The following is a 16,356-nucleotide window of genomic DNA, read 5'->3' as shown; positions in this document are numbered from 1 at the left end:
TATGCACTTTACTAGATGACTTCAAGAAAGGATCGGATTGGAGCCTCTTATGAAGTAAAGACTTATGTTATGTATGACTTGTATCAATGCATGTTAAGTGATCTTGCTATTTCAAGACATGAATTATGACCATGCATTAATTACACTTACAATTTCTAGATTAGTTTACTTAGTATATGTGGGGGTATGGGACTCCATGTGTACATTGCACATGTAAGCTTGTGAAGGGGTTGTGAGGGTCGTTTACCTATGATATGAACTAAATGAGTTTATGACCAAATCATGGTAAATGAATAAGTCTTTGTATGATGTGAAGAAGTATGATATGTCTTTCTATGATGCTAGTAAAAATGATAAGTCTTTCTATGATGTTATTATGTACGTGGCCTTATGTCTACATAAGGTGTTATGATTGATTAACATGTTGTGCCTAGTCTGGGTGACTTCTTAGGAACACTTGGTATGAGTATTATTATGGGATGCTACATGTACATCGCACTAGTCTGACTTGAGGGTTGTCTTAGGTGATGGTTCTTATGTGAAGATTATGTTCTATGATGTGCTTATGACTTATGATATGTATGTGGTTGTATTGATAAAGATTAAGTGGAAGTACATCTAAGGTAACCTCAAGGTGATACATTGTACTAGGTACTATACTTAAGGGTTTTAAGGAAAGATGTTAAGGTAAAATGAGAAGTAATATGTTGTGTGCAATAATTATGCCTCAAAGATGTGATAAGTGGCATTATGTCTTATTATGATTGGTATCAATGTCTACTTTATGTATATGAACTATATTGTGTTATTATGCCAATGTTCATAAATATCACTAAAAGACATGTTGCATGGTTTTATAACAAAATGTCCTCTTTAAATGCATGTTCTGCAAGGTTGCCATACTTAGCTCATTCTTTATACTAATACCCTTCTTCTTCATTTTTTACAGAAAGTGTAGGTGGTGATAGCTAGAGGATGTATCATAAGTGAAGAGCTTGGATAAATCTCCCAAGTTCAAGGAAAAGGGATCCTTATGATTTAAGGATTTCCTATGTCAAGTCTCTATTCAATTATGTAACAGTTTAGATATTATTTTACGTTATTAAGGGTCATTTCCCTAATTTATTCTTGTAAAGTTGAGTCTAAGATGGCAAAGAGACCTAGAGTCTAACTATGTATTATGAAGTTCATTTTTATATATATAAATGGAATATTCTTCTAGCATATGATGTGCTATGAAAAGTTTTAAATTTTCTTCTATTATTATGTTTATATGATGAATGATGTCTGAGGGACTTCATAAGACCCTCGAGAGGTCGAGTACGCCGTCTGGAAATTTGAGGATACCATAACTTCTAGGGTACTCGGGTCATTGCAAACTTGGTATTAGAACATATGGTTTTGCGATTAGTGTTTAGATTCAAGGTCTCATGTTTCCACGTCTAGTAGAGTCTCATTCATCGGTGCGAGTCGCGACACATGTATGAGCGAGAGCCTATAGGAGGGTAGAGTTTCCCTTCTTCACTATTCTTATCATGTCATTGAACTTAAATCTATATTATCTCCATCTTATGTTTCCTTATTCGGTGATTTTTTAGATGTTATTGCTTGGGAGGGATGATTTCACAAACCTTGAGGGAGAAGGAGGTATGTTTTGATGCCTACCTTAATGTGATGGTTTGATGAGTTTATGTGAAGGTGAATATGTGATGTTGTGATGAGATACCATTCATAACTATAGGTAATTTATGAGGAATGAGATGTTATAGTTTAATGGAGTTTCCTTTGGGATGATATATTGCCTTATGAATATATATAATGATATTAGGATGTTATGATATAGGCTTGAAAAGTCTTAAAGAATGTGTTAAATAGTGAGCAAGATGAATGTTGCCTTTTTATATGTGAAATGTTTCATATTTGATGTGGATTGGAATCTTTTGTATAGCTTGCTCCTAGTGAATGGGAGAACCCTTATGACTAGTAAAAGATTCCCTTTATGAACCTAGTCTAAGAGTGGCAAAAAGGGGGAAAAGGGGTGTTGCTCCATAAGTTTGAAGTATGTTACCCTAAGGTGAATTAGGGGGATGTATGGTATGTACCCCCTAACTCTTGGAGTGAAGGAGATAATTGAGCTTGACTTATTTTGAAGTGGTTAGTTGTCTTTTATGATTGAATTTAAGTATGGTCAGTGTTGACATTGTACCTAGGCATGGTTGGTTGGAAACTTCAACCAAAACTGATGACCCTTGTAGGTTGATCTTGGCTTGCATTGACCTTGATGTTTGAGGGCATGATGTGATTAGGCTTACCCTAAGAAGAGGATAATGTGCCTAGATGGTAGGATTTTAAGTGCCCTTTATGCTTCTATGTTGAGTTCCCTTGAACTTCTATAGGTTTAAATCACCTTGAGGTGAAGTGAGAGGGTTTTCATAATCTTAGATCCTAAGAGAGGGATGATGTGCTTAGTTTAATAAGGTTGGAAGGCTAAAGTTCTCCTAGAGTTGAGATGAGTTGCTCTTAAATGATTTTACCCTAAGTGGGGGATGATGATTTGAGTAGTAAGGTTTTAAATATCCCTATCTTTTCCTTGTATTCTTACGCAAGCTTGAAACCACATAGTTTCTAAGTAGCTTGTTCATGGTAGGAGTCTTTCATGAAAGGATAATTTGCATATTCTCCATATGTTATGCATGTCTTAAGTGATCTATGTTATGATGCATCATTATTGCATGAAAAAAGGATTTTTGATAAATTGCATGTTGCTCATATTGGTGTGCATCCTTATTTGATAAATGTGCAATTTGATTTCATGAGATAGCTTAATGATCATGCTTCATGTAACTTATAATGTGTGGTGTCTGGCCCCATAATGAGAAATTGTGTCTCCTTTAAATAAGACAAGATGTGTCTCTTTGAAAAATGTGTTTCTTTGGAGATTTGAAAAGTGTTACTATAGGCTCACTCTTGAGAAGTGATGGTTTGTCTAGTCTATGTCTTTTTTTGTGCCTATAAATTGTGCTAAATTTCCCTAAATGATGCATGTTTATGAAAGCTAGTGATGTACTACGAATAGAAAGTTGTAATTTACTTCCTAAGTGTTGTGGCGTACTTGGTGTGACCTACCATGCTGACTTCATAAGGAAGGGAGTATAAGCATAATGTTGTTCGGAGTAAAGAAGTCCTCCTTAATATGAATCGACCTTTATGCATTGCTTTCATATAAAGTCTATGGCTCCATGTGTAATGTTGTGACTAGGAGAAGGTAGTTCCTTATTGAACAAAACTAAAACATGGTAATGTCATATATGACCCCTTGATGGTATTATGTTTAGACTCTAAGATTGTTGTTGATATACATTATTCATGATTCTTGTGCAACTAAATGAATTGTTCAAAATTTTCACATGAGTTGAAGTATGGATTATGCCTATGTGTGCAATTGAAATCCAATGTATGTTTAACCTTGTGATGAAATAATGAGCCTGCCTAAAGTTGGAGAAGGTAGTTCCTCCAAATGGAAATGAATATGAAGAAGTATGTACGTATGAAAATAATTGTAAGAGTAATTCATGTTTGATTGATGTTCCTTGTAAGTTGGTTCATTGATTATGATTGAGTGTTGTGAGCTTCTATATGGGTCATTGAGTCCTTGAAGTGTTTAAAATGTTTCAAGTGTCATTCGAGTATGAATGTTTCCCAAGTGGAGCTATTGTAACGACCCTCAAAATGAACTAAGGTAGCTATAGCCTCACATGTATCTACAAATTTTAATAACCTGATATTTAATTTATTTACAGTATCTATGATTAATTTGAAGTGGCTTGGAGGTCAAAAACATCCAAGAACATCCAAGACATTCGAGAGTTAGCCTTGAGACGTGCTAGTGTGTTCTAGTGTGCCTTGGTAATGTTTTATGTGTTGTTTGGTGCTCAAATTTATAGTACAGGACCCTAAGACGTATAGAGTGTATTTAGGGTAAAAACGTCCGGGCACGACTCCCAAAAGACCACCCTAGGGGTCCTTGAGGAGGACCCAATCTTTTGCCAACAAGCTGCCCAAGGCAGCAACATTTTGCTCATTGGTGAAACATGTACGCTACGCTACCTAGGGTCTCCACAGGCCAAAAGTTTGGCCCACGTCGCGGACATAATGTAGACTCTACGTCCCCAAAAATCAATTCCAAAAATCCTGTGGGAACAGCTCAGTGTCGCGGACTTACTTCCAGACGGTAGTTCCGAAAACTAAAGTTAAGATTGACTTGTTTAAAATGGTCCAATTAATGTAGGAGTATTTTGGGTACTTAGGGAGTCAGTTATATGGTGTTAAATAATGTTTAACCCTTTTCCCCAGTCAAAACTCCAATACCCAAGGAGAAATCAAAAGTTCCAAAACCCTCTTCTCTTCAAAATTCTCTCAAACCTCCATTGGAGGCCAAACTCAAGCTCAAGCTAGAAGATGAATTTTCAAGTGACTTCTTCTCCAAATGTGTGGGCTTTTCTTTTATTAAGGTATTGTAACCCTTCATCTTTAGATAACCTTTCATCTAAAGAGTTCTTTGAATGATTTTCAACATGAATCTTAATTCAAATACCCTATCTTTCAATCTAGCCATGGGTTCTTTCCCAAATTGATTTCGAAAGCATTCTAATAAAGAATATACGATTGGCTACTGATTTATGATGAATTTCAATCCAATTCTATGAAGAACCCATGATCCTCCTAATTTCTCAATGTTAGCCTATAATGTGGGTCTTGTAATATTGAATTCATCGTTATAGAATTGTGATTAGATTATATTGAATTGTGTATTACTATTACTATCTATGTCAATTGATATTGAATTGTTGGTAATTGATCAATGATGATCATAGAATGGAGATTTGGTAAGTTGACCTATTGTCTCTAATTAGCTTAAAATGTATATTGAATTGCTGTTATTGGCATGGTCCACTTATGATGGCTGTGTTTTAATTCTTGTACATACTTATGTGTGATGATTATTCTTGACACCAAATTTTGACCTCCCCCCCCCCCGATATAAGTTAATTTGACGGGCCTCTCAAATCCAACGATTTGAAATAATTAGATTTTATAAAATTTTGTTTATACATACATGTAACAAAATGATTTTCAAGTTATTCTAAGTCAATATTATTGCTTTTATAATTATTTTCTTTAGATAATATATGATTTGCATAATCATGTATATAATTGGGATATTTTATTCAAAATCGTCTCGGAAATTTTTATTTGTTCGAATAGTTTACTAATTAGTTTTGTTTGGATTGGTCGTCCCATAACTAAGTCAATTATTTTATTTTGTTAAGATTGAGAAGCTCTTTAATTAATTTTGTTTTAGTTTGTCTTATTTAATTTTACCCGTCTTTAATTCAATTTGGGCTATGATTGTAATTTTGTCGGCTATCTCTTTAATTACAAATCTAATCCAACTTTGGACTCTTTACTTGGATGATATCAATCCCTCCTAAGCTCTTTTCCTTTCAGCACTTCATTGAAGGACCAAGTCTCTCCAAATTCAATCCAACTCCTTTAATTCACCAATCCATCCTTCAAATCCCTCAGCCCACCATTTAATCCCAAAAACCTTTATTTTTTCTTCAGCCCAAACCTTTAGTAACCGGCCCAACACCATTTAAACTTTTTTTTATTAATTCCAGCCCACCGAAATAACCCTGACCCGACCGCCCCTCCAAATTAAGAGATGCGGTCGAAACCACATGATTCTAACGCGCGATGATTCTGGTTCCGAAAGTGCGTAAAGAACATCCCAAATCGCGCGTAGAAGGGGAGTAGCTACGGACACCTGTATTTGCTGTTTGGCGAACCTGCTCTTGTACGATCTCTGCGAGATTCGTTCTCATCTATCCTTGCAGTCTCGAGATAGAGACACGTCGCCTTCCAAGGACAAGAAGTCGATCCTAGGCATCAATCCCGCCATTCCTTCTTTAGGAATGGGCAGAAATCTCAGAATTTTTGGTTTGTCCAGAAGGGGAGGGTTTTTTTGATTTTTGAATTCCCAAGTTTATGGGCCTTGAAAAACATTTCGGATGTGTTCCGGCCCTTGGGTTGAAAACCTAATCCCCATCCTATAAATAATCCTATTCTTGGCGGAAAAAGTTTTTTTTTTCATTTTCTTCGAGGGTTAGCTTTTCTTTTGGTAGGAGGAGCACAGCTTGTTTTTTGAAGGAAAAAATACAGAAAAACTGCTAGTGTTAAATATTTAGGTTCAATAGTGGAGAGTAGGTCCTAAAAAGAGAGATAGCGAGAATTACGTTTAGCTCGAGTTCCTGGTTCACTTTTCCGTCTTCTGGAAATTTTCTCGTTGGAAGTCACTGCCTTCTCGAAGCTCGTTCGGCTCCCTGTTCGCTGCATATAAATAGGTACCATCTCCCTTTCACGCAATTTTCTCTCTTCTCTGTTTTGAAGTGTCATTTTCTTCAATACTTTGGAAATGTTATTGTTCCTGCTGGCTGTTAGTTAAGTTGACATAATGATAAGGTCGTATCCATGTTTTCTTAGCAATTCGGAAGTCATTTAATAGATGTCGTTGTTGTTTATCCATTGTTCTCCTAGTTGTTTACCAACTTTCATGTTACTGTTGTAAATAATGATCTCACGAGTTTTGGTTTGCGCCGGTGACTTTCAAGTATGTTGTCAGCTTGTTTGTTTTTATTTTATTTTATTTCATTTTTTTTCTGTCAAAGATTGTTGTTATAATGCCTCCTCTATAGTACTCTCTTCATCTGTTTCCCGTTTCAACATGATGTTTCGATGCAGTGAAATCACTTCGTTGTTGTTCTGCTGCTACTATTGATTTTGAATTTTTAAGCTTGAACGCGCTGTCTTTACATTTCTTATGTGACTCCATGAGCTAGCTTCACTATCGAGTTTAAAGTTTTCCGTTCTAGTACCAGTGTCTTTTTTTGTTTTGCTGACTCTATGTCTCACTATCGAGTGTATCTCGTCATTTGCCTCATTTATTCCTCGAGTGTCAAGTATGCTTTGTATTATTTACATATCTGTCAAGCATATGTCATGCTGATGGGGGATTTGTTTTGAAAGAGTCGAGCAGTCATTACTCTCTTCTGGTCCATGTATAAGTTTGGTTGCCCTGATGATTTTTTCCTTTTTTTTTGTTTTTTCTTTAGCAAACATACTAAATTTTGGATCCTTGTTAAAGCCACTATGATGAAGTTATTACTATTTCCATTATCCTAGTTTTATTTTCCAGTCCATTATTGAAAAGTTTTGCTCTGGAAATGGGACAATTATATGATAAAACTCATGGTTAGTTGATAAATGTTTGATATTAGAAGTTAAGTTTATCACATTAATTTTGCGTCTTATTAAATATGGTCTTAGTTTTAAAGTTTCATTTTCGAACTTGTTCCCTGCTTCGATACCTTATGATTTTGCAATATAAGTTGGTTGTCTTAATTGTGCTTGTGGATTGATCATTGCGTTAAGGCATAAAATAAATAAATAAATAAATAAATAAATAAATAAAAATAAAGTTTATTTATGTTTCAATATGATTCCAACTGCTAGTTCAAATTGTTTGGTGTCCTTTTGATGAATATTCAAATAGTAGTATTTATTTGATTTTGTTATTTTATATTAAACAATTGAATTCTTACTTATATCTTATCTATCCTTGCATGTGACACCCGCCCGAGTTCTCACGGACTCTACATCTTACGAAATTTTCTACTTGGGCCACGGAGGCCACCCCATTTACACGTTCCTCGAGTCAACCAGCCATATAGTTGGCTTACAGATCCGAAGTTTGAAGAATCCAAAGCATGTCAAGAAGCCGGAAGATTCGAAGAAGTTGGGTCGAAAGAGACCCAATTTATTTAATTTCTTTTCCTTATCGCGTTGTATTTATTTTTTGGGCACAAGCCCTCGTCGTTTTTTTATTTTATTTTCTGTATTTACTTTGTAATTATTATTGTTTAGTCTAGGACAAGTACGAAAGAAAATGGGTCAAAAACCTGAAAAGTCGAATAGGTCGGGAACCCAAAACGGGTGGGTCCAAAATACCGGTCCAGACGAATAGATAATCCATATTTGGACCCAACCCAACTCTCTCTCTCTCTCTCTCTCTCTCACTCTTTCTTTACTTTCCCGAGTGTTTATTTGTTGTTTGATTGCCACTAGTTTTGAGGTTAGAGATTCGAAAATCCTCGCAAGGCGCCAGTATGTATTAACGGTTTAAATAGAATCGATCTTAAAAGACTTAAAAAGAATTAAGTAAATTTTTGCAGTTCAAATAGTATAACCAGTGTCACTTTTAAATATTAAGAATAAAATTAAACATTTTCCAAGCCAAACAATTTTAGCCAAACATGTTAGTTGTCGGAAAACCATTTTAAACGGAATGTTTTAGGTGCCTAACACCTTCCTAAAACGTTAAGTTGAATTCCCGAACCCCCAAAAGGTTTTCAATCGATTTTTCTCTGTTTAATCTTTTGAAAATCAAGTTTTCTTAATTTTCCTCAAAAATTAAGTGTCGGCTCTAAAAAGTGGATAAAACCCTTCGACAATAATTTTTTTTTCCATTTTCCGATAAAACAGAACTGGTGACTCTGCTGGGGACTATTTGAGGATTCTAACCTTAAAACTAACAATTATTTTGCTACGTGTTTAACTGTTTATCTGTTTATCTATTGCTATACTGAACTGTTGCATTTATGGCATATCATACTTCCGTATGGTGGGATAACCTCAAAGATTGTCAAAAGAGAGAAATCTTGATTCACTTGGGTCACTTACATTCAATAATGGACTTCAAGGAATGGCCCACGTTTATCGAGGTTATCACTCGATTCTGGGATGATAAGAAAATGGTTTTTTGATTTGGAGATGTCGAAATAACGCCCACGCTAGAGGAAATTAAGGATTGTCTGGACTCTATTGGAACATGTGGAAAAAGGAAAAAAATGCCCAAATCATCACATCTTTCTTCCAGATAGGCCAACTAGTGAAGAATTGAAGAACATATTGTTACTAGTAAATGCAAACTGGTTGGAAACCCACGATATACCACTAATGAGATTTTTCGAGAGATCGGGGCACGACAGCTATTTCAGACTATTTCTGAATGAATTCCACAATCACAGTACCTGGAGGCAATCTCAGATTATCGCTTTCTCAGCATGCCTTTTAGGAACTATGGTGTTCCCTAAAGATGAAGGAAAGGAAATCGACACCCGGGTCGTGATGGTAGTGGACGCCATGTTCAGAGGAATTGGTAGAAAACAAGAAGAAAAGAAATATTATGGTTTGGCACTGGTCATTTTGGCCGACATTTATCGATCTTTTAGTCTGTATAAAAATGGGTTCCATTTTTCCAAGGTTGCAACATTCTACTTCAATAGTGGTTGATTAAGCATCTCTGTAAAAGGGACGGCGCCTAGCCACAGGAGTTGGCCGAACCAAACCAGACAAGTCCTCTTGATAATTACTAATTCTATATAAGTGTCCGCAGATTTCCAATTCATACCACCAGGGATGTGTGGGCGAGGGTATTTTATGATCTAAAAGAAGGATACATACAGTGGATGCTACCAAACTTCATGTCCGAGAGGATAGCAGCACAAGGGGCCAAACTTCCATTTTTAGTCCCTCCTGGCATTAGAGGATTGCAGCCCTACAACCCGACAAGAGTGATGCGACAATTCGGTAGAACACAAATCGTACCCGCCCTAGGAGATGCTAGTTCTTTTGTTGTCGATTACAACGAGAACGACAAAATACCTTTCACTAAGATCATCCTCCAGGAATGGGCCGGACGTGTCAACATGAAGTGGGATATGACCGAGAACAGGTATGAAGCTGGGTATGTTGACGAATACAAGACATGGTTGCAGAATGATCTGCATGGTGTAGTGAATCCGATACCACGCACGGGTCGAGAAATTGAAGACGTACAGACAAGGCTTCAGATCCATGCATACCAATTTCAGCGAGAATGGGACCGAAGAGAGCAATAATTTCAGAAGAGAGAGCAAGAATTTCAACAAAGGGAGCGAGAGTACCAATTTCGAGAGTTAGAAAGAGAGAGGATTTTAGCTGTGACATCACAAGAGCTAGCCGATACAAAAGCTTGTCTGATGCGTTTGGACACGGCCCTGGACAAGCAGATGAACACTTTACGAGCCGTACCAACATGTTCCAAAGCTGCATTCGCCGAGCCGTACGTGTTCACCAGCAAGTGCATCATCCGCGAAGAAGTAGAGAAAGCCAGAAGAGGAGCTAAGTCGTCAACCTTTTAACTCCCCTGCGTGAGATTGTTTTCTATCTGTATTCGCATCACATTCCCCTCCCTAAATGTACCCCGTTTTGATTTTAAATTATGTAATGAACGCTATGATATTTAGTGAAGTTTATTTTTAGGGATACAACTATTTGTTTAAATGACACAGTACATCCTTCAGATCGCTAGGCCTACCCTTGGCACAAAGGGTCACATGCATGATTAGGCGCAATATATGTGTGTTTAACTGCCTATGTGTTATGTTGCTATGAATGAGGATATCGTAAACCCACTCCTATCCAGAAATTTCCAAAGAATATACAGAAGCCACTATTACAAAATGTCCGACCAAAACTTCCAAGTCTAAAGTTTCTCACTCAAAAGACCTCCTCCTATACCACAAATCCTAAAACTTTTACTCTACCATCTCAGGAAAGGCATAATCACTGCTATGAACAAAGGTAAAAACATCCAGATGGAAGTCACTGAAGTAGAACTACAAAGAAGGATTGAATAGATCACTCAGGAAATTCAAGAAACCAAGGAGGAAGGGCTTAGATTCGACATGGCCACCATAATTTACAAAGCTGCAGCTGTAACATTGGATGAGGATCTGGCATCACAGATGAAAAGAAAGATAAATGTTGAGATGGAGACAGAAGGCTTGAGAGAGAAGTTGGACATGCTTCGGTTGAAAGTGCAAGAAAGAGAAGCGAGAGAGGCGAGGATAGATTCAGAGACCGCCGCTCTGTTAGCTAAAAGTGTGTCACTTGACAAGGAACTGACAGGTACAAAAGAAAATGGTCAAAAACCCAAAAAGTCGAATGGGTCGGCAACCCAAAACAGGTGGGTCCAAAATACTGGTCCAGACGAAAGGATAATCCGGATTTGGACCCAACCCAACTCTCTCTCTCTCTCTCTCTTTCTTTACTTTCCCGCGTGTTTGGTTGTTGTTTGATTTCCACTAGTTTTGAGGTTAGAGATTCGAAAATCCTCGCAAGGCGCCACTATGTATTAACGGTTTAAATTGAATCGATCTTTAAAGACTTAAAAAGAATTAAGTAAATTTCACGGTTTAAATAGTATAACCAATGTCACTTTTAAATATTAAGAATAAAATTAAACATTTTCCAAGTCAAACAATTTTAGCCAAACAAGTTAGTTGTCGGAAAACCATTTTAAACGGAATGTTTTAGGTGCCTAACACCTTCCTAAAACGTTAAGTTGAATTCCCGAACCCCTAAAAGGTTTTCAATCGATTTTTCTCTGTTTAATCTTTTGAAAATCAAGTTTTCTTAATTTTCCTCAAAAATTAAGTGGCGGCTCTAAAAAGTCAAAAAAACCCTTCGGCAATATTTTTTTTTTCCAATTTCCGTTAAAAGAATCATGGCCTTGAAAGCATTAGATGCATGTTGAATTGATATAGTAATTTCATGTTTATGAAGTTGATGAGTGTAACCCTTGATTCTATTATCATGTTCTAAGTAAATTGATGTTATGTGGAGTTATATGTATAGTCTTTCACACTAGTTGTATGAGCAAGGTGTGTAGATGATATTGTATGTAGATGATCATGTCAGGGTTAAGTGTGGTCTATATGGATAATAATGATGAATACTCTTGCAGCATGACCCTTACCTATGAAATCCCTATATGAATGTGTGATCAAAGTATGCTAGGAGTGTTCTATTCTAATGTTGAATATGATCTTGGCTCCTATGATGTATTGTGAGTGTGTATAGTCTATAGTCTTTTATGCTCTAGATGTGTTTGACTCAAGACTTGAAAAATGTTGTACATGTGTTGTGATCTTTGGAGGTGGCTTCCTCAATAATATGTGATAGCCATTATGTGATCATGTCGATCAATGTGTGTATACACACACTTCAAGCATATCTATGGGTAATGTAGATTCATGATGACTAAGGAAAGGATAGTTCTCCAATGCATCTTTATATGAATGTGAAGTATATGACTTATGAGTTATGAGCATGTGTGGTCTAGAGGTGTGTATGTGAAGGTAGATATCACATATGTATGCACACAATATGAAAGTTTGAAATGTAGAATTAATTATGCGAAAGGACATCATATAGGTTCTATGATGAAAATAGAATTCTCATATTCGATATATTTGAGCTATATGATGTATGAGGGAGTAAGTCCCTAAGGCTTAATCTTTTTGAACTAATGTTATCTAAAGGCTTAATGATGATTAAAAAGGGAGTTTAAGCTTAGCACCGAGTGAACATGACAAATGTGACTGGGAGCTTCACGTTTGTAAGTCCGGTTTCCCACATGAGAACCTTCACTTTTTGAAAGTCTGGGATCCCAACCTAGATGTTGTCTCCTTAGCTGAAAACCTTCACGTTAGCAAGTCAAGGTTTCTAGTAGCAACTCCTTGTTCTATAACTACGTTCCCCATAGGTTGTAGCTTTATGTATCCACTAGAATAGCTATTTTGTATGAAGGTCCTACCTCGGCAAGTAGTACCCTCCAATTTTGGTGTGAGAGTGGAACACCAGATTCCATGTAGCTCACATGGTCTATGTCCGTTATGGCTATGTCTCCCTAAGGTTAAGAAAAGAACTAAGTAATTCCTTGAGAAAATTACTTTGTGTAAGTAAGACTATGGACCTTATCTATGCATTACACTAGATGAATTCAAGAAAGGATAGGATTGGAGCCTATTATGAAGTAAAGACTTTTGTTATGTATGACTTGTATGAATGCGCGTTAAGTGATCTTGTTATGTCAAAACATGAATTATGACCATGCATGTGACTTACACTTATTTTTTTTTGGATGAGTTAACTTAGTATATATGGGGGTATGAGACTCCATGTGTAAATTTCACATGTAAGCTTGTGAAAGGGTAATGAGGGTGGTTTACCTATGATATGAAATAAATGAGTTTATGACTAAAGTGTAGTAAATGAATAAATCTTTCAATGATGTTGAGAAGTATGATAAGTTTTTCTACGATGTTAAGAAAAATCATAAGTCTTTCTATGACGTTATGAAGTATGTGGCCTTATGTCTAGAGATGAATGAAGGTGTTATGACTTGATGATTATGTGCCTAGTCTAGGGTGACTTCTTAGGAACACTTAGTAAGAGTAGTATTATGCGGTGCAACTTGTACATTGCACTAGTGTGACTTGGTGGTTGTCTTAGGTGATGGTTATTATGTGAAGATTATGTTCTATGATGTGCTTATGACTTATGAATATTTATGTGGTTGCATTGATAAAGGCTAAGTGGTAGTACATCTAAGGTGTCAAGGTGATACATTGTGCAAGGTACTACTTGAGGGTTTCTTAAGGAAAGAAGTTCAGGTAAAATGAGAAGTCATTTGTAGTATGTAATAGTGTGATAAGTGGCTTTATGTGTTATTATCATTGGTATCCATTTCTACTTTAAGTATATGAACTATGTTGTATATTATGCCAATGTTCATGAAGTTCACTAAAATATATGATGCATGGTTGTCATAGTTAGTGCATTATTGTACTAATACCGTTCTTCTACATCATTTTACATAAAGTGTAGGAGGTGATGGCTAGAGGATGTCTTATAAGTGAAGATCTTGGATAAATCTCCGAAGTTCAAGGGAAAGGGATACTTATGGTTCAAGGATATCCTATGTCAAGTCTCTATTCAATTATGTAATAGCTTTGATATTATTTTATGTTATTAAGGATTGTGTCCCTAATCTACTCTTGTGATGTTGAGTCTAAGATATCAAAGAAGAGCCTAACTATGTATTATGAAATTCATTATTATATATACACGAGGTATTGTTCTATCATATGATGTGCTATGAAAAGTTTTATATTTTTCGCTATTTTTATGTTTTTGCGATAAACGATGTCTAAGGGCTTGAATAAGACCTATGAGAGGTCGAGTACACCGTTTGGAGATTTGAGGATACCATAGCTTCTAGGGTATACCCTCGGGTCATTACATCCTTGACCCTCACCACATGATAGAGACATACCTTAGAAATCATCTTACAATCTTTTAGGCATGAAATAATTTGACCTCTAGTGATTGAGTTTCACCTCTTTTATTCTAAAGTGGGTTCATTAGGAAATTGGAATTCAACTATCCTTTATCTACAATCAATTGAAGCAAAACAAGCAAGTAACCGATTCATCCCCAAGTAAAACATATCAAGTTCTACCAAATCAACCAATGTAACTCTATTGCAAAATAATATGGGACAACTCCTATAGACTCATTTAGCAACAACGGAGTCACCCACCGAGGTAGACACCAAAAAAGGTCAACTAAGACATCAGGGAGCATATCAAACTTCATAGCCACTAAAGAGTCACAAAAGATAAAGTGGCATCGGGATCTAGCAATGCATAAACATTAATTGAAAATACTTGCAACATATCGATAACATTATTAGGAGAACCCTATTGATCACCCCTAGTATTGAGTGATCACCCCTAGACTTGAGTGATCACCCCTAGACTTGAGAGAATAGAAGCGATTCTTCTTAGAAGAATCGGAACTAATACCACTTGCTTGTGCTTGATTACACTCCTCTCCCATTAAACATTTACCCACATGCTTCTTGCCACATTTAGTACATTGTGGAACCGCAATTGGTGAACCATCACCTTTTCCTCCTCGGGATCTAGGGTTAGACACCCTATCCTTACAAACCATTTTGACATTAAAAATGACTTGGTTGGGGAATCTCTTCTTAAACTTTGTTTTGACTTTAATCTAACACTTACCCTTAGAAGTACCTCCATCATGGGGCCTAGCCTTCATGAACTCCCTATTTTTCCTCTTAATCCTACTCTCCGCAACTTGTATAGCATGCACCATCAAACGAGAAATGTCGATGTTGTCATGAAGCATTGTAGCTCGACACTCTTCAACAATATCATCGGACACACCCATCACTAAATGGCTCATTTCATCTCTAGGATTGGACACCAAGAAGTGGCATATGTAGACAACTTAGTGAATTTGAAAGAGTAATCTTGCACACTCTACCTCCTTGACGAAGGCTGATAAACTCTTCCACTTTTGCCTCTCTTTTCTCTCTTGGAAAGAACCTATCAATAATGTCATCGTGTAAATTTTCTAACTTATGGGCCCTATCTGAAAGTCCTATGTCCTTCCATTGAGTGTACCATATTTGAGCTACATCCTTGAGTTTGTAAGAGGCTAGCTCGGCCTTCTCATTCGGACTCATCCCCATACCATACAAGATTTTATTAACATGGGAGGGTTCATCCTTGTGAAGTACCTCAAGCGACAAGCCATGGTACTAGCATTTTTATTCACACAGGGTGTAACTTTTGGTTTTGTTGAGCCGTCATAGCTTGAGATGGAGTAGTGATGGCTTGAGCTTGATCCAAGATTAGGAATGTCGTTCTTATCTCTCCATCAGTCATAGCCGTAGGATTGGCCAAAGCTTGGTCACTTAGAGGAGCTTATTCTTGAAGAGAACCTTTTTTGTCTTGGGGAGGAGCTCCCGCATTAGCAATCTCCACTTCAACCCTCTTTGTGGTGACCCTTATAGTAGTCATAGACAATAACCATAAGAAAAGGATTAGAAGAAAAGGACACGTAGAGTTAAGACTCTTGAGGCATGACTTAAGAATACCTAAAGAAGTTATAATTTCCTAATCATGATATAGCCTCTCATTCATAAGTGTGGCGCGCTTTAAAATTATGAAAAGATACTCTTAAAAGACATTGTTTAGTGAGACATCATTCCTATGATTATTTAACCTTATTTATGCTCTGATACAAAGTTTATCTTGACCGAGGAGCACCCACCCCTTAGTTGTGATCGGTGTCTTTGTCCTCAAAAAGGTTTTGAAGTAGCCCTTAGAATACATCATTGCATTCCATAGGTAAATAAAGTAGAATGTGAACTGAAATCCCCTGTTGGACGAAAGTCTAAAATTGTTGTTTTGAACTTTAATTTTTGTTGTTGTGTTGCTACAACAACTACGTATTTGAGTTCCATAGTGATTTCTATCATATTTTTTATTTTGATTCGTCGATAACGTATCCCTTTTCCAGATGTGAAAACCCAAC

This window comes from Solanum pennellii, chromosome 10 (genome assembly GCF_001406875.1).
Source record: "Solanum pennellii chromosome 10, SPENNV200".
Taxonomy (NCBI): Eukaryota; Viridiplantae; Streptophyta; class Magnoliopsida; order Solanales; family Solanaceae; genus Solanum; species Solanum pennellii.
This window is presented reverse-complemented; position numbering follows the sequence as displayed.